Source organism: Pholcus phalangioides, unplaced genomic scaffold (genome assembly GCF_987345545.1).
Source record: "Pholcus phalangioides strain wild (caught in Gottingen) unplaced genomic scaffold, Ppha-v1.0 ptg000010l_1, whole genome shotgun sequence".
Taxonomy (NCBI): domain Eukaryota; kingdom Metazoa; phylum Arthropoda; class Arachnida; order Araneae; family Pholcidae; genus Pholcus; species Pholcus phalangioides.
The window spans coordinates 14,791,043-14,811,380 of record NW_028301603.1 but is presented as its reverse complement, the minus strand read 5'-3'; the positions used below and the strand labels follow the sequence as shown (position 1 = coordinate 14,811,380).

Sequence of the window (20,338 nt, the reverse complement as noted above, 5' to 3'; positions counted from 1 at the left end):
CCAATGTCACATTTTCTCACAAGCGAAGAGCTTCTTTACATTGTGATCTCATTAAATTTAACTTTTGGGATACTGTGCCTATTACCTCTGGCATACAGAAATGTTTCACACATTTCCAATTGAGTTTTGTGGTCTTCCAGTTAGTACCGTCTTAATGCATAGCCCCCCCCCCCCCCACCAGGTTTGAGACTGCTCTGCATTTTCAGAAACTTATAACACATACAGTTGTGACATGATGGCATTGGGTTGTATCATTATTGTATATAACTGTCTGAAAGTTTGATGCATAATGGATATGATTATGAGGTATTATTTGTTAAATCTCCTTCACTTGAATACACATTTCAGGTCCTGTTGATGTATCCCTTACTGTTCCTTCCCATCAAGAGGAAACAGCCTCAGCTTCATTGAACAGGACGCCACAACGAAGAAAAAAAAAAAAAAGGATGCTATAGAAGAGCTCATACAGGCACAGGAGGAAACTGCAATAACCTTCAAAGAAGTACCCACTTCTTTAAACATTCTTTCATCACAGTTATGTAACATGTTTAAAGATTTTATTGAAGTATATAAGAAAAATTAAAATTGTGATTTTTTTTTTCCTTTTTATTGATTGAATTTGTATTGCTGTATTTCATTTAGATAGGTCACTTTTTAATCTCCCACAGGAGACTGGAGGATAATATGGCCCTGTTTACAGTTAAATTCAACCATTTAAAAATTCATGAAATGTATGCATTGGCTAACAGAGATCAGGAAATAGCAGATTGTTCATTTTAACTTTCCAAACATATGGAAGGATCAAGATCACTAAAAATATTTTAATAAAAACTATTTCCAAATCTTTTTAAAACCAAAATCAATGAATTCCTCACACCTTAAGTAATGAGTCAACTCTCAGTTACATTTAGTTTCATTGTGCATTTATTATTTTCTTTTCTTGCAAAATTTGAGGTATGGCAAAAATTTAACTGCCAGCACAATACATTGCAGCATAAAACATTCGAAACACAAGACATTTCATAAGCAATACTACATTCAAAAACTGAAAACATCACAATCAAAAATTCACAAAGATAAAACTTGGAAGACAAACGCAACATTTGTGCATGCCCTTCTGGTCAATAATGCTTTCCCTCCTTATTTTTGACTGCATTCACACATATAGGTTGGAAAAACACACCCGCAGTCAGTGTTTACCGCTCCAAAAAAAAAACCACACAGTTCACTAGCAATAGTCATCATTACCGCTGAGCATCCATTGCCTCGATGTTAAGAGTCAGAAGTTCTGTCTGAAATAATAAAAAAAACTATGTAATGATAGTTAAAAAGACTGCATAGAAGCATGTGAATTATTAAAACCTGACATTGTGTCAGACAGAAATCTTTACAAATATCCTGAAATTTAATAATGGAAAAAAAATTTTACATAAAGGGTGAGAACAGTGTTCAGACAACATACGTGTATAGTACTACAAGAATAAATTCTGTTTGATAGTTTGTTTAAAGATATCACACCTTTTCTTATTTTATGTCATTGCATAGTGACAGTTTTCATGGAACGTACCATAAATGACTACTAAACCAGACATGCGCCTCAGCCATATTGCTCTGTGGAACTTCTAGCAAATCAATACATGTTTGAATGTGTGTGTCCGTGTTGTGAACCTAATGTGAAGCTTGTTTCTGTCTAATGTTTGGTATAGTGATGCCATGTGGCACCCATAGGCATAAACTCATTGAAAATTTGGAGGGAGGGGTTCAGGCTCAAATAATGGTGTCGTATAAATGCAAAAACCATATAACTGGCGCTTTTAAAAAATTAATCCCCCCCCCCTTTCCACAGACGTTTCCCAAAATTCAAAATCATAAAGGATGATTATTGGCAAGAAGTTGAAATACTATATTTCTCACCAATTGTGCGTTGACGTAGGAAGGCTCTGGATACTTCTTGTCAAACTTTGATGGTGCCACAACAGGTACTCCCAAAAACTCTCTTGCAGGTCGACATATTAGGACATCTCACATACTTATGTAGCATCAACGTATTGATGGCCTCAGTAACTGTATGGATAGAGTTACTCACAGACTGTTCGTACATCCCCAAACTGACGTCTTGACTCAGGCTTCTTTGGTAGGCACCAGTGACATGCACATAGAACCTGCGCAAAAGTCAAACATGAGGTAGTTGTTCAAGATATATTGTAAAACTATTATATTTGAATAAACTAATGTTATGGTAAAGTGCTATGAGAAACTTCTGTTAGAAACAAATGCTAACGCGCTCTCGGAAAATGTAATCATCACCACCCCCCCCCCAAAACATGAAAAACAATGACATATAGTGTAACTATCGGTTAGTAATGGAATGGTCATTATAACGAGCATATAGACTGTATACCGTATCTCTCACTCATCCCCCCATTGCAAAAGTACAAGGGAAGAACATGCATAAGTGAGAGCAGGGCCGCTACTAGGGGGGGAGCAGATGGGTATCGGGCACTAGACCCGAGGGGGGTGCAAATTTCATTCTGATACCTCTCCAAAACGTTACAAAGGGGCATCAAAATACTCGCTTGCCCCGGGTGACCAAGCATCTAGTTCTGGACCTCAGTGAGAGAGGCATACAAGCGAATAGCATTATTATCCATGCAGTGTGTAATCGCTTCAGTACTCACAAAAATAGGTAAACCATTAAGTGAATATTTCATTGGAACAACTGTGATGGACAAAGGGTGATCTAAACAAAATACTGTAAACTTGTTTAGGGTACTTATTAATTTTACACACACATATATATATATACAGGCAAGGCTTGACAAATGGAAAAAATATTTAGGCGCCAGCGTAATTTCTTAGCTGCCCTGCAAAATTTGGTAATCACAGGTTTGAGGTTGTCTCAAGAACGCAATGGGTCCATGTGCCCCTATTCCGCAGGACCCCTACGCTTGGATCTTTGCCGGTCCTTTCCAGAAAAGGTGAATTTAGAGTGTAAAACAATGAAAAATGATAGAAATCGTCCCCGGGTCCCTTCAGCCCCACCCTTGTGGGTACCATGCATGGGCCTCAGGCAAAGTTATATTCTAGGACCCCCCTAATTAACTGAAAGGGCCTGTAGCTTATAAGTTTTATGCTTTCCTCGCGAGAATCATAGCACCAACTCTTACGAGGCCACTTATGCACATCGGGTCGTGCCCGGAAGGGGCCCCACGTGTTAAGACGGCACTGCACAGAACTACATATTTTGTGCATGAGTTTTTCAAAATACTTTTATTTTGAAAGCCTAGTGTTTTTTAATGAATATCAAAATTACCTGAAAACATTGTGAACATAAAAAATGTATAGGCCTAAATAGGCTTACGTTAACTACTTGATTCGTTTTCCATTATTAATAAAAAATCATTCATTCAAAATGAAACACCACTACAACGAATAATTTCTGATTAAAATTATTTTAATTTAAACGTTAATTATTACTTACCTTTCTCTCAACTGTCAGCGGTGTCTCGAGTTCCGACCTATGGGCCAACATCGGCGCAATTCCTCGAACACTTTCCTCGTAGCATTTTTCTTCAACCTAAAAAGGTTCACGAATTCTTTATCCGACAGCTTAAACGCATCCATGACGTATCTATTTCAAACCGGAGCACGCGCAGGCATTTGAGAATCGTAATAATCATTTAACAACACGTAAGTCGACGCCATCGCCATTGTTAAGCCTACTGAAATAATTGTCCTTCCGCTGAACGAGAGGTTCCCGGCTCTCGTTCACAATTGTCCCTCCCAGCGATCCGCATTTATCGTTCACGAAGAATATGGTCGCAAAAACTTCCCTTTTATCGCTCATAACGAGAAATCGCTGAGTGAACGATAAAATCGTTACCGGGGACAAGTAGATGGTCGAGCCCCTGGATCACGAAATAAATCTTATATATAAATGTGAAAGTATGTATGTATGTATGTATGTATGCTCTTTATACAAATCTACAGTTTTAGGCCGATCGTCGCCAGATTTTGCATATATACCAAACAGGACCGGAATTGGACCGTAGGCTACTTTAAAAGTTCGTCAGAGCTGGGCAAATGCCCGAAATGGGCGAAAAACTGTCGGGCAACAATGGTTTTGGGGCCTCGAAAATTACTTTCGGAACGTTTACTTTGGTTACCGTGGTTTCCAACAATGCGTTTCAGACGTGGGGTGATCAGCGAATAAGCCCTTATTTCAAAATTAAATATCTGTACAACAAATATCAATAGAATTATGCGGTAAACGGTACGTTTATTAGCAAAACTGTAAGAATGTTGTACAGAAATTTCGAAAATTTAGTTTTTTTTTTAATTTTTTAAAATTTAAAAAAAACAAAACTGGAGATTTTGGGGTTCCGAAAATCCTCATTTATTTATTTACAATAACCCCAGAAGGCATGAAATGCATGAAAATGAATTTTCGAAATTTCTGTACAACATTCTTACAGTTTTGCTAATAAATGCACCGTTTACCGCATAATTCTATTGATCTTCGTTGTAGAGATATTTAATTTTGAAATAAGGGCTTATTCGCTGATCACCCTGTACCTTTACAATGGTTTGTCACACCTTTAATTCTGTTATTATAACTTTTCCAATCCTCTCAGTAATTGAAGAAAACCCGGGAAGAGCGCCGTTTATTTCTGCTAGCCTATATACAGGGTATCCTGTAAGTGCTAATACGGCCTTTAACTCATCAACCGTCCATCGTAGAGGTACAGTTTCAATTTAAAAAATGCTTAAAAGGCGTGTGAATAATATTCGCTGCACAAGCTGGACGTATGACGTCACTAACAACAGAGGACAACAACTACGACGACAAAATTGGGAATAAAAATGTTCATCGCCAGCTGATGAACTCGATGCTTGCCTCAAATCATCAACACTCTGGCACGAAGTTAAAAAATTATCATTATCCACCAACATGCGAGTTCAACTGAAAAATGACTTAGCACTGCGATCATTTTCACGTCAGTTGATCAAACTTGGCAATGGAAGAATTCCCGTAGAGACCCAAGCACTGGACTCATTACGTTCCCAAATGGATTTTGCCAGTTGTTAAACTCAGTGATGTGCCAAAGGAGAAGATGTCTTCATTCCACGTATGGGGTCATTCAAGTATTACGTCAGCATCGAGGGGGGTTTGAAGGTTGCTTACGTCATCAACCACCCCTTTTTGAAGATATGAAATATTCTAAGCTGCTGACGAAATTTTGCTGACAGGGGGAAGGGTCAGTGTTTTCCTGACAAGTGGTGACACAGGTGGTCAAAAATGGCTGAAAATCTGCTTACGTAATACTTGAATTACGATATCCCAATTATCACTGAAGAAATGCCATTCGCTTCCAAGCGATTACAGTTCCCGGTTCGTTTAGCTTTTCCCATGACAATCAACAACAAAGTGCAAGGCCAGCCGTTAGCAGTGGCAGGTATCAACCAGCTTGAGCCCCTGTATTTCTCACGGACAGCTTTTCGTCGACTGTTCGTAATCCCAAAAATTTGTACATCTACACACCAGATGGAAAAACAAAAAATATTGTGTATCCACAAGCGATTGCCCTGAAGATTTTAATTAAAATATTTAAAAATAAAAGTAATTTTCTCTTACTTGATGCAGAAATTTTTTTGATTAAGAAATAATTAATAAGCTATACGTATATATACATTTTTTACGGGACGGGCAACGTCGCCGGGTATCAGCTAGTAAATAAATAAAAATAAATAAATACAATTGTCTGGCAACTATGGAAATCACGTGATTTCCCGCGCACGCATTTTCAACTCCTGAGCAACTCGTAGAACCTTTTCTCTCCTTTTTTTCCCCTTCAGATATCGGTCTTGATGTCTCTCCAAGGTTCTTCTTCTCCTTGTCTTCGAACACTATCATTAAATCTCATTAAATTCACATTAGCGTCGGACGATGTTATACAATGTATTAAAAATAACGCAAACAACTTTCTACATATATATATAGATAGATATTTATACATAAATCCGTGTACGTACGTACACATGGCATGTTTTTCACATCACTTTTTTACCGATCGTCTTGGGGTATCCGGTAATTCATTTTCTTCTTCGGTGTTTATTAATTCTGTACGTATATATTTTTTGTTCATATAAGTGATCCATCTACACATGGGGGGATAAAAATGGGGGCCCACCAAGTACGTCAAAGGGTTGAGGATATATATATATATATATATGAGAAGATGGAAGTGCGTTGTGTGTGCGTGTGTACGAAAAAAAAAACTCTTCTGGAAAACATGAATGATCGGATTTTGTTTCTCGGACCGATCGGTCATGTTGTATAAGGGGTTGTCATGTGACGTAATTAGAGGGAGTGTTCCACGGACATGAGTTTTCCCGCGCTTCTTGTTTCAACCCCCCCCCCCCCGTCCAAAAAAATTCAATTACTTATTACGAGTCGTGTTTATTGTCTATTTTTCCTTCCGCCATTTTTTATTATTGTTTAATGCTATTCCTTAAAAGTTGTTTATGGTCTATGGACCGGACGGACGGCCATCTTTAGCTCTTTCTATAGCCCTTTTTTTTTGGGATGTCTAGTTTCTGTGGGGTTCGATGATCTTAACCACCGAAGGCGTTTGTATCTTTATATATAAAAAGGGTCTGCGTTGGCGAATTGTTTGTTGGTTTGTTGTTCAACAGAGGAAGTAGACATCTTGACTGGAGGTCTGTCTAAGAAATGCTTTTTTTTCTTCTCTTAATGGATATGTAATTAATAAATTACAGGTTGGATGATGATGATGGAGGAATGTTTTCATCTCACCATATAACCAGTCTAATAAAGGTCGTAAAGTCCATTCATTTACACGAAAAAATTGTTTTTAGTCTGCATCAGTGTTTTTCAACCTCTGGACTGCGGCCCGGTACCGGCCCTGACATCATTCATACCGGGCCGCGAATGACTGGCCATTTAATGCCCCCCCCCCCACTCATTTTCCTACATTCGTGCGTTTGAAAGACCTTTCACTTACAAAAAATAAATAAAATCGTGCTGCCTCCAAAACTACTGGTCTCTCTACACCTTAGGTTTCCAACTGGTGTTGCGTGGAACCCTCAGGTTCCGTGACAGCTTTTGTTTTTGGGTTAGGCATGATCGAACGCCACGGAACCCTTAAAAATCCCGGAGTGCATTCAAAGAAGAAAACTTTCTTGTTATTCATACTCGCAAAGCTGCTCCTTGTTTAGAATTTTAACGAGATAGTGCGGTTTAAAAAAATCCAAGCCACTAGAATGACTAACCAAGAAAGTGTGCAAGCGTGCGAGTGACCAAAACAATGTGTATGTGTATATAGTGAACACATTCTCTTTAATTTCACTTGAGCAGACCTGTTAGTTTCTCTGCGCACAGAATTTCGATATCTACGCAGAATGACAAAATAACATGCTAACTTATATTATACAATACGGGGAATTTTTTTCTGCCCAGCAAAAACTCCGTGTTCACGGAAACATTCCCAGCAGTGTTCGCCAATAAGCATTTAGATGCGTGATTCAGGAATCAAAATTCACTTTTACTCCTCCAAATTTTGTTGAGGAATGAAAATACTCCTTCAAGTTTTAGGTAATTTTTTTTGAAAATAGTTATTTCTCTGGTTTTTATGAAAAAATACCCCTCTTTTTATATATATACGAAGTTGCCCCCTGAAACTTTAGAAGTGAAATTATTCTTCAAAATTATTTTTACACTCATTCTCAGCCATTTTTAGACTAAAACTCCTCTAAACGTCCATATTTTGTAAAATTATTTACCATGAAAAATGGGTACCTTTGTTAGATATTTTTGTCCATAACTAACGAACAGTAAAAAGAAAATTTCATCAGCCGCAAAATATGCTTTCTAGAAAATGACTACTACTCAGGGCCGTCTTAAGAGCATCATGGGCCCCCGGGCCAAGTGGTTTTTTTGAGATAAGTTCAAGAAAATTTCAACCAAATCTCATTTTTGTCAGGCTCCCCTTCTCTTCAGGCTGCCGGACCATGCGTTAAGATGGCACTGCTACTACTACTACTAAATCACACATGCACCTCGTCCATATTCCTCTGCGGAACTTCTAACGATGTATATATTATACTAGCTATAATACCCGGCGCTGCCCGGGTTTTCTTCAATGAGGCTGTTAGAAACACGTGATATCTCCCTCTTTCTTTGAGGGACATGCAAACCGTGTCTAGTTAACCAATATGGCGACTTCCTGTGCGACTCATGCAATAAACAAATCTAGATTTAAAGAAACATAGAAATGAATATATACTTTTCTTTCCTTTTTTTAAGGGGCGCTATGTATTTCTATTCCCCCCCCCCAAACTTCAAGTTAATTATCTGCCTGTTTCAGCTTTCAAAAATGCTTAATTGAAGCTGTGGAGTTTTTTCGATGTACTTTTTATGGGCCCATAATTAATTTTAAAACAACCTAAACTGTATGAATTGATGCAGTTGAATATCAGAAGATAATACGGAGACATTAATTTTCATTCTTCAGAAGATATAAATAAAAAGTTGAAATCAATGTTATTACATGAATACCCAACTCAAAAGTAGGTCCGGCTAATTACTTCATATTCAATCTCCTGGGCTTAGTATACCTCTAAGCAAACACAATATTTCAGAAATCGGGAATTCTATACAATTTTTAAAATTATTGATGTGGCGGAAAACCACACCAAATTTCAGCATTTCTACAGTAAAAGCGGCAATTTTAACAGTGATTTCTATGAGTCTCACCCTTTTCCTGACCCTCAAATCGATGCTGATGATGATTATGACGTCTATTCAAAAAGCCTCACTACTGAGAGTATTGAAATGTAATTGTATTGAATAGTAGTATTGTGTAGTATTGAAAGTATTGGCAAACAATTATAAAGGCATAAACTATTATACATATACATATACTAACAGGATTAAAGAAGTGACAAGCCATTGTAAAGGCATATACACGTCTGAAACGCATTGCTGGGGAACCACGGTAACCAAAGTAAACGTTCGGAAAGTGATTGTTGAGGCCCGAAAACCATTGTTGCCCTACAGTTTTTTGCCCATTTGGGGCACTTACCCTGCTCTGACAAAAATTTAAAGTAGCCTATCGTTCAAGTCGGGTCCCATTTGGTATATATGCAAAATTTGGCTACGATCCATCTAAAATTGTAGATTTGTATAGAGAACATACACACACAGACAGGCAGACAGACAGACAGAAAATCAATTTTATATATATAGATTGAGAGACATCATCAAACTAGAACACCTTCTGACACCTATCAAATAAAAAACACAACTTTTATGATTCTTCGATTCGAATTGGTGACCGATGTTCGATTAATGTGTCATATGAAAAAAAAAACAACCAATGTAGTATGATATTAGTAAATATTAAAAATATATATATTAGTTAAATTATCAAGTTTGCCTCCAAATTTTAACAGTTGCTTTTTGTGTGTAGTAAAATAACGTTAGTAACACTCGTAAAATGATGTCCTCTTTGACTTCCTGTGATTGTAATCAAAATCATATAAAAGGGGCTTGTATGCTTTTTGATTAGGACTCTAAGGGAAGATAAAATATTTACTCTGATATCATACTTTATTGTTTTTTTTTCATTCGCCGCATTAATCAAAAACCGACCACCAATTTGAATCGAATAATCATAACAGTTGCGTTTTTTATTTGATAGGTGGCGGAAGGAGTTCCAGTTTGATGATGTTTCTCTATATCAGCGGTTTTCAACGTTTTTTGACTCGCGGAGCCCTTGGGGTCATTCAAGAATTACGTCGGTATCGAGGCGGGAGGGGGGTTTCGGATTTGCTGACTTTTGATGACAAGGGAGGGGGGGGTTTGAAGGTTGCTTATGTCATTAACCACCCCTTTTGAAGATATGAAATATTCTAAGCTGCTGGCGAAATTTTGCTGACGGGGGGAGGGACAGGTTAGTGTTTTGCTGATAAGAGGGGGAAGGGGGTCAAAAATGGCTGAAAATCTGCTTACGTAATACTTGAATGGTCCCTTTTCTGGTATATAATTTCTGTGGAAGAGCCCCGTAGGTCTATTTTTCATTCATTCATCAAAGTTACTGATTTATTATTATTATTCAAAAATACTTATAATAATTTTTTTTCGAATTTACAGGTTTTTTTTTTGTATTTTTCATGGAGCCTCGATTGAGAACCGCTGCTCTATATAATGCACAGCACAATCATTTTCTAGAAGGCATATTTTGCGGCTGATAAAATTTTATTTTTACCCGTTTGTTGGAAACAATTTGAAGGCTAAAGAAAATTCAGAATCAGTGAAAGAAACAAATTCAGAGCAAAAGAAAATTCAGAATTATTTGAAAGAAACAATTTCAGAGCTGAAGAAAATTCTGAATTAACGAAAAGAAACAATTTCAGAACTAATATACACTATGGCAGAGGTTTCCAACACTTCTGTACTTGCGGAACCCTTGTCTTCTATTACATCTACTACTAAAGCACGCATGCACCTCGTCCATATTCCTCTGCGGAACTTACAAATGAAAGACTGATTCCGGGAACCCAAACAAACATAAATATTTATTTACTATATAGAATTTTTCATTGCGACACCAATGAAAAAGTTTTGCAGCTTCTTATACCGCGCAGAACCTTTTCCAAAGAAAAATCTTTCACGGTACCCTAGACACATGATGTATGTATAACAAGAGTAAAAATGGTGATGTCACGTAGTGTGTATGTGCGAGCCGTCATCTATATAGAAAACGAGTCTAGGAAAGAATAGGAAGATGGATAATAATTTTTTTGTTATTTTCTTAAGGAACAAGAAAAAGAAAGAAAGATATAAGATTAGAAAAATGTCGTTTCGTTGGCGAAGCAGAAAGAGACAAGACAAGTGTGCGGCCATCATTGCGTGCGCCGAGTTTTGTCTCGCTTCTTTTTTTCTTGCGAGTATGGACGATGAGTTTCACGGCCACCCAAGTCGCAACTGACGACCTCAAAAATGCGATAACCGAAAATAATAATAAAGAAATGATAAGGGGAAGAAAGAGAAGAACAAGAACATCATCTTATATACATGTTAGAAAAAAAAAATAGGACAGAACTTGTATTTTCCACTTTACTACAGAAAATTGATTTTTAAAAATTGAATAATAATCGTTACATTTCACAGATTTTGGTGACAGCGTCATCATAACGAGTTCGGAAACCTGGAAAAATTTTTGGGGCCTTCATACAGCTTTTTTTAAAGCCTCGAAAAATTAGGCCGGTGAGGGGGGCACAGCTGGAATCCAAAACAGGCATTCATAATTGCAGAATTTACGAAAAAGCTGAAAAATGCCAAAACAAAAAATTTCAGAACACTAAATAGGAATTAATGAGAATTCAAAATTAATGAAAGAACTGATTTCATAACTATTGAAAGAACTGATTTCATAACTATTGAAAGAACTGATTTCATAACTACTGAAAGAACTGATTTCATAACTACTGAAAGAACTGATTTCAGAACTATTGAAAGAACTGATTTCATAACTACTGAAAGAACTGATTTCAGAACTATTGAAAGAACTGATTTCATAACTACTGAAAGAACTGATTTCATAACTACTGAAAGAACTGATTTCAGAACTATTGAAAGAACTGATTTCATAACTACTGAAAGAACTGATTTCATAACTACTGAAAGAACTGATTTCAGAACTATTGAAAGAACTGATTTCATAACTACTGAAAGAACTGATTTCAGAACTATTGAAAGAACTGATTTCATAACTACTGAAAGAACTGATTTCATAACTACTGAAAGAACTGATTTCAGAACTATTGAAAGAACTGATTTCATAACTACTGAAAGAACTGATTTCAGAACTATTGAAAGAACTGATTTCATAACTACTGAAAGAACTGATTTCATAACTACTGAAAGAACTGATTTCAGAACTATTGAAAGAACTGATTTCATAACTACTGAAAGAACTGATTTCAGAACTATTGAAAGAACTGATTTCATAACTACTGAAAGAACTGATTTCATAACTATTGAAAGAACCGATTTCAGAACTATTGAAAGAACCGATTTCAGAACTATTGAAAGAACTGATTTCAGAACTATTGAAAGAACTGATTTTTCAGAAGTGACGAAAGAACAGATTTTTCAGAAGTGACGAAAGAACAGATTCCAGAACTAATAAAAGAACTAATTCCAGAAGTAATGAAGGAACTAATTCCAGAAGTAATGAAGGAACTGATTCCAGAAGTAATGAAGGAACTAATTCCAGAAGTAATGAAGGAACTGATTCCAGAAGTAATGAAGGAACTGATTTCATAACTACTGAAAGAACTGATTTCAGAACTATTGAAAGAACTGATTTCATAACTACTGAAAGAACTGATTTCAGAACTATTGAAAGAACTGATTTCATAACTACTGAAAGAACTGATTTCAGAACTATTGAAAGAACTGATTTCAGAACTATTGAAAGAACTGATTTCATAACTACTGAAAGAACTGATTTCATAACTACTGAAAGAACTGATTTCAGAACTATTGAAAGAACTGATTTCATAACTATTGAAAGAACTGATTTCAGAACTATTGAAAGAACTGATTTCATAACTACTGAAAGAACTGATTTCATAACTACTGAAAGAACTGATTTCAGAACTATTGAAAGAACTGATTTCATAACTACTGAAAGAACTGATTTCAGAACTATTGAAAGAACTGATTTCATAACTACTGAAAGAACTGATTTCATAACTACTGAAAGAACTGATTTCAGAACTATTGAAAGAACTGATTTCATAACTACTGAAAGAACTGATTTCATAACTACTGAAAGAACTGATTTCAGAACTATTGAAAGAACTGATTTCATAACTACTGAAAGAACTGATTTCAGAACTATTGAAAGAACTGATTTCATAACTACTGAAAGAACTGATTTCATAACTATTGAAAGAACCGATTTCAGAACTATTGAAAGAACCGATTTCAGAACTATTGAAAGAACTGATTTCAGAACTATTGAAAGAACTGATTTTTCAGAAGTGACGAAAGAACAGATTTTTCAGAAGTGACGAAAGAACAGATTCCAGAACTAATAAAAGAACTAATTCCAGAAGTAATGAAGGAACTAATTCCAGAAGTATTGAAAGAACTGATTTCATAACTACTGAAAGAACTGATTTCATAACTACTGAAAGAACTGATTTCAGAACTATTGAAAGAACTGATTTCATAACTACTGAAAGAACTGATTTCAGAACTATTGAAAGAACTGATTTCATAACTACTGAAAGAACTGATTTCATAACTACTGAAAGAACTGATTTCAGAACTATTGAAAGAACTGATTTCATAACTACTGAAAGAACTGATTTCAGAACTATTGAAAGAACTGATTTCATAACTACTGAAAGAACTGATTTCATAACTATTGAAAGAACCGATTTCAGAACTATTGAAAGAACCGATTTCAGAACTATTGAAAGAACTGATTTCAGAACTATTGAAAGAACTGATTTTTCAGAAGTGACGAAAGAACAGATTTTTCAGAAGTGACGAAAGAACAGATTCCAGAACTAATAAAAGAACTAATTCCAGAAGTAATGAAGGAACTAATTCCAGAAGTAATGAAGGAACTGATTCCAGAAGTAATGAAGGAACTAATTCCAGAAGTAATGAAGGAACTGATTCCAGAAGTAATGAAGGAACTGATTTCATAACTACTGAAAGAACTGATTTCAGAACTATTGAAAGAACTGATTTCATAACTACTGAAAGAACTGATTTCAGAACTATTGAAAGAACTGATTTCATAACTACTGAAAGAACTGATTTCAGAACTATTGAAAGAACTGATTTCAGAACTATTGAAAGAACTGATTTCATAACTACTGAAAGAACTGATTTCATAACTACTGAAAGAACTGATTTCAGAACTATTGAAAGAACTGATTTCATAACTATTGAAAGAACTGATTTCAGAACTATTGAAAGAACTGATTTCATAACTACTGAAAGAACTGATTTCATAACTACTGAAAGAACTGATTTCAGAACTATTGAAAGAACTGATTTCATAACTACTGAAAGAACTGATTTCAGAACTATTGAAAGAACTGATTTCATAACTACTGAAAGAACTGATTTCATAACTACTGAAAGAACTGATTTCAGAACTATTGAAAGAACTGATTTCATAACTACTGAAAGAACTGATTTCATAACTACTGAAAGAACTGATTTCAGAACTATTGAAAGAACTGATTTCATAACTACTGAAAGAACTGATTTCAGAACTATTGAAAGAACTGATTTCATAACTACTGAAAGAACTGATTTCATAACTATTGAAAGAACCGATTTCAGAACTATTGAAAGAACCGATTTCAGAACTATTGAAAGAACTGATTTCAGAACTATTGAAAGAACTGATTTTTCAGAAGTGACGAAAGAACAGATTTTTCAGAAGTGACGAAAGAACAGATTCCAGAACTAATAAAAGAACTAATTCCAGAAGTAATGAAGGAACTAATTCCAGAAGTATTGAAAGAACTGATTTCATAACTACTGAAAGAACTGATTTCATAACTACTGAAAGAACTGATTTCAGAACTATTGAAAGAACTGATTTCATAACTACTGAAAGAACTGATTTCAGAACTATTGAAAGAACTGATTTCATAACTACTGAAAGAACTGATTTCATAACTACTGAAAGAACTGATTTCAGAACTATTGAAAGAACTGATTTCATAACTACTGAAAGAACTGATTTCAGAACTATTGAAAGAACTGATTTCATAACTACTGAAAGAACTGATTTCATAACTATTGAAAGAACCGATTTCAGAACTATTGAAAGAACCGATTTCAGAACTATTGAAAGAACTGATTTCAGAACTATTGAAAGAACTGATTTTTCAGAAGTGACGAAAGAACAGATTTTTCAGAAGTGACGAAAGAACAGATTCCAGAACTAATAAAAGAACTAATTCCAGAAGTAATGAAGGAACTAATTCCAGAAGTAATGAAGGAACTGATTCCAGAAGTAATGAAGGAACTAATTCCAGAAGTAATGAAGGAACTGATTCCAGAAGTAATGAAGGAACTGATTTCATAACTACTGAAAGAACTGATTTCAGAACTATTGAAAGAACTGATTTCATAACTACTGAAAGAACTGATTTCAGAACTATTGAAAGAACTGATTTCATAACTACTGAAAGAACTGATTTCAGAACTATTGAAAGAACTGATTTCAGAACTATTGAAAGAACTGATTTCATAACTACTGAAAGAACTGATTTCATAACTACTGAAAGAACTGATTTCAGAACTATTGAAAGAACTGATTTCATAACTATTGAAAGAACTGATTTCAGAACTATTGAAAGAACTGATTTCATAACTACTGAAAGAACTGATTTCATAACTACTGAAAGAACTGATTTCAGAACTATTGAAAGAACTGATTTCATAACTACTGAAAGAACTGATTTCAGAACTATTGAAAGAACTGATTTCATAACTACTGAAAGAACTGATTTCATAACTACTGAAAGAACTGATTTCAGAACTATTGAAAGAACTGATTTCATAACTACTGAAAGAACTGATTTCATAACTACTGAAAGAACTGATTTCAGAACTATTGAAAGAACTGATTTCATAACTACTGAAAGAACTGATTTCAGAACTATTGAAAGAACTGATTTCATAACTACTGAAAGAACTGATTTCATAACTATTGAAAGAACCGATTTCAGAACTATTGAAAGAACCGATTTCAGAACTATTGAAAGAACTGATTTCAGAACTATTGAAAGAACTGATTTTTCAGAAGTGACGAAAGAACAGATTCCAGAACTACTGAAAGAACTGATTTCATAACTACTGAAAGAACTGATTTCAGAACTATTGAAAGAACTGATTTCATAACTATTGAAAGAACCGATTTCAGAACTATTGAAAGAACCGATTTCAGAACTATTGAAAGAACTGATTTTTCAGAAGTGACGAAAGAACAGATTCCAGAACTAATAAAAGAACTAATTCCAGAAGTAATGAAGGAACTAATTCCAGAAGTAATGAAGGAACTGATTCCAGAAGTAATGAAGGAACTGATTCCAGAAGTAATGAAGGAACTGATTTCAGAAATAATGAAAGAAATGACTTCAGAACTAATAAAAAATGATTAAAACGCATTAGGAAAATTTCTCATATGGTGAAATTATTGATATGTGAGAAAATGAAATGTGTAAATGTGAAAAAGAAAATGTGTTGGAGTTTTTTTGGAGTATAGAATGTGTAAGAAAAGAATCAAGTGCGTTCTGTGTAACGTATCCATTATGTGCAGAGCCGTCTTGACAGCCTCATGGATAGAGTGATATTCTGGGGGCTTCTTACATGACTGGAGGTTCCAGCCTTACAGATTTTCATATGTAAAACCAATTTTGAAAAAAAAAAATGAAAGTTAAGAATAATAAATAAAAAAATTTCAGAATTCATAGAAATTCAGAATTAGTGAAGGAAACAATTTCAGAATAGAAGAGATATTGTGAATTGGTAAAGGAAATAATTCCAAAACTCACGAAAGTTCAGGATCAATGGGAGAAAAAAGAACTTTAAAGCTAAAGATAATTCAGAATTAGTGAAGGAAACAATTATTAACAAGGATAATGAAAATTCAGATTCAATGAAAAAAAAACCAGTTTAAGAATTTATAATAATTGATAATGATCTGAATGAAAAAATTTGGGAACTAATGAAAATTTGGGAATCAATCGAATAAAAAAAATTCATAACAATGATAATTCAGAATTAGAGAGAGAAATAATTTCAGAACTAGTGAAATAATTCAGAAATTAGTGAAATAATTTCAGAATTAGTGAAATAATTTCAGAATTAGGGAAATAATTTCAGAATTAGTGGAATAATTTCAAGATTAGCGAAAAAAATAATTTCAAGATTAGCGAAAAAAATAATTTCAAGATTAGCGAAAAAAATAATTTCAAGATTAGCGAAAAAAATAATTTCGAATCCGTAGAAATGCAGAATAGAAAATTTCAGAATTAGTGAAAGGAATAATTTCAAGATTAGCGAAAAAAATAATTTCAGAATCCGTAGAAATGCAGAATAGAAAATTTCAGAATTAGTGAAGGGAATAATTTCAGAATTAGTGAAGGGAATAATTTTTCAGAATTAGTGAAAGGAATAATTTTTCAGAATTAGTGAAAGGAATAATTTTTCAGAATTAGTGAAAGGAATAATTTTTCAGAATTAGTGAATTATATATAGATCACTACTCACATTATCAGCTGAGCTTGCAATTAAAGGTATAAGATGCCAGAAATTTGTATGCGCCGATTACAGACAGATAATTTTGTTATATCAGAATTTGTGCCCAAAATACTTTCTATAAATTCAAAATTAATTAATTTTTTTTTTAAATCAACTAACCGATTCCAATTTTTTGCAGTGAATATTAATTTTTTGAAAACTTAAAAGGGTACTTTCTTATAGTCCGCTGAATATCATTAATCGGGATTTCACTTTATTTCTATTACGCCAGTTTCTCAAATTTTTTGTTCCATCGCCCTCTTCTTCAGAAATTATTCTCTCTCATCGCCTCATAACGCAAGCGAACCCATAGGATCGTATGTTATACTCGTAGCTTCTATCGCCCCTCTGGACCATTCCATCGCTCACCAGGGGTGATATTGTCCACTTTGGGAAACACTATTGCACTGTTCAAAAAATTTTCATGAAGTCTTCATAAATCCATTCAAATGAATTTATTTATATAGTCGATTCCCGTTATTGCGAAAAAAATTGTCCTTTTCACGAAAACTTTTCTAACCTCTTAGATCAATTTACATAGGAACAATGTAAAAATCCGGAATTCTTTTATAACCAAATTTCATTATAAAGAAGTGGTTTCTCTGGTCTCTTGGAGTTCGTTATAACGGTATCAGACTGTATTTCTGACCATAAGGGAATAGAATTATTATAATATCGCTAAATCATTAGCTCTAGTATATGAAATAAGTGCCCGAGTGGTACAGGGGTAAGATGCTCGTCTTCCACCCATGGAAGTTGTCCTCGGTCCCGTAAGTTCAATCCTGGAGAAGAATATAGATAGAAGATAGATAGGAAGAAAACAGTGATTTTAGGGCGCTGATTAAAAATCTCATTAGTTTTGTCTGCTGACTATCCAGTTTTTGTGAAAATTAAATTTCGATGGTAATACCAAAAGCAGCATACAAATCGCATTGGAACTTTGCGTTATAAACAAATACAGTAAATCATTGGCAAAGACGTTTCAGTGATTTTAGGGTGATTTTGGGGCGGTGATTACGAATCTGGCCTGGCATCGGTTCTGTCAGATTGGCTGTAGTTCTTGAGACAACGTGAAAATTAAACTTCAATGGTAATACCATGAGCAACGTACAAATCACATAGAAACTATGCGCTATATATAAAGACAGTAAGTTACTGGCAAAAATATTTCAGTGATTTTAGGGCGACTCTGGGGTACTGATTCCGAACCTGGCATTGGTTTTACCGAATTGGCTCCACTTTTCGGGATAATGCATACTTTCAACAATGTGATTTGTATGCTGCTTACGTATTAAAATTGAAATTTCCGCTTTATCTCAGAAACTAGAGCCAATCTGACAAAATCAATGGCAGATTCGGAATCGGCGCCCTGAAATGACTAAAACCACTGAAATATCTTTGCAAATGATTTACTGTATTCATTTATAACGCAGTTTCAATGTAAGTTGCTTATGGTACTGCCAGTGAAATTAGTAAGTGAAATTAGTAGAAAAACTAGAGCCAATCTGACAAAACCAATTCCAGATTCAGAATCAGTAGCCCCAATGCTTCAACATACCCTAAAACCATTGAAATTTCCTTAAGAACATGAAAAACAGTTTTTTGTGGTTGAGCAGTATTATTGGTGGGAGTGGATTTTCCATATACCATTTACTGCATTACAATTCCCACAATCGATACTTGTAAAATAAAAACTAAATCTCTAATTACCAATTTTGTCTGCCATTTTCGCCTTTAGCAGCCAGTGACGTCTTAACGCATGGGTCCACCCGGGCACGGCCCGGGGTCCTCAAGAGAAGAGGGGCCTCACAAAAATGGGAACTAAATGAAATTTTCGAGAATTTTCCAGGAAGGGCCTCAGAAAAATCAATCGGCCCGGGGGGCCCCATGAAGCTCTTAAGACGGCCCTGTTAGCAGCATGAAATCCATACAAATTAGTTGCTTTTCTTCAATTTACACATTTGTTGTTGAACAGTGTTATTAATTCATTCATTGTAAATGGTCACTAATTCTTAATTCTCAAATTATTATTATTTTATTAGTTCGTTGCGTTTCACTAATTCGGAACTAGGAAGCATTTGAAATCAATGAATTAATAAAAGAAAAATTTCAGAATTAATGAACGTTAAAAAAATTGATAAAAGAAAAAAAACCACTCAGAATTATAATATGCATACATATATTAGTATATTATGTACTACTATGAAGATTCAAAATTAATGAATTGAGAAAAAAAATTAGAATTAGTTTTAACATGTAGAATTAATAATGGAGAAAAAAATTCAGAATAAGTGAACATTTAATAATAGAAAAATTCAAACTTAGTAAACATTCAAAAACTGATGGGAAAAAAATTAAGAATTAGTGAAAATTTAAAGAGGAGAAGAATTCATAATCATTGACCTGATAAAAACGAAAAAAAAAATTAAAAATTTATGCAGTACAATTATCGTATTTTCCAGCGGCAGGGAATACCGCTTAGAATGTTTCCCCGTTTAGTACAACAAAAATTCGTGGTCCCAACCCTTACTAATTCTCATTAGGAGATTTTCCGTTTAAAGCGTTTTTCCCACTTACAAAATTTTTTCGAGAAAAAAAAAGTTAAAAATGGAGATCCACTGCAGATGGCATTGAAAATAGTAGATAGGAGTAGAGAAAAAAACAGACTAATGTTTCTGCTAAAACGTCACCCCTAACATTGCTCAAGATTTCATCATTGGTGAATGAAGTTTTCACATATGGCTGACGATGATATTTTCCTTAAAGTAACGAAATTTGCATCTGTGGATTATTCGTAAGAAATTATGGCGTTGGATCACATGCTGAAAATTAGATTTCCAGAGAGAAAATAAACATTCATCATAGATCTTACGGATACATAACTAATTCGAAACCGAAAAAAAAAAAAAAAACCACGTGAATTTATTAACACAACACCCAATTACAATAGACAACAGCCCGGTCACA

General features: G+C 34.5%; 1 long non-coding RNA gene across 1 annotated transcript; it reads right to left on the bottom strand.

The window, feature by feature from the left end:
- Positions 1-901: 901 nt before the first annotated feature.
- On the bottom strand, positions 902-3,906 carry LOC149080972 (uncharacterized). The gene is made up of 3 exons (XR_016193402.1): positions 3,482-3,906; positions 1,915-2,162; positions 902-1,292 (listed from the first exon to the last, which is right to left on the bottom strand). It is a non-coding gene; the product is annotated as an uncharacterized LOC149080972 (long non-coding RNA).
- Between the last annotated feature and the right edge of the window lie 16,432 nt (positions 3,907-20,338).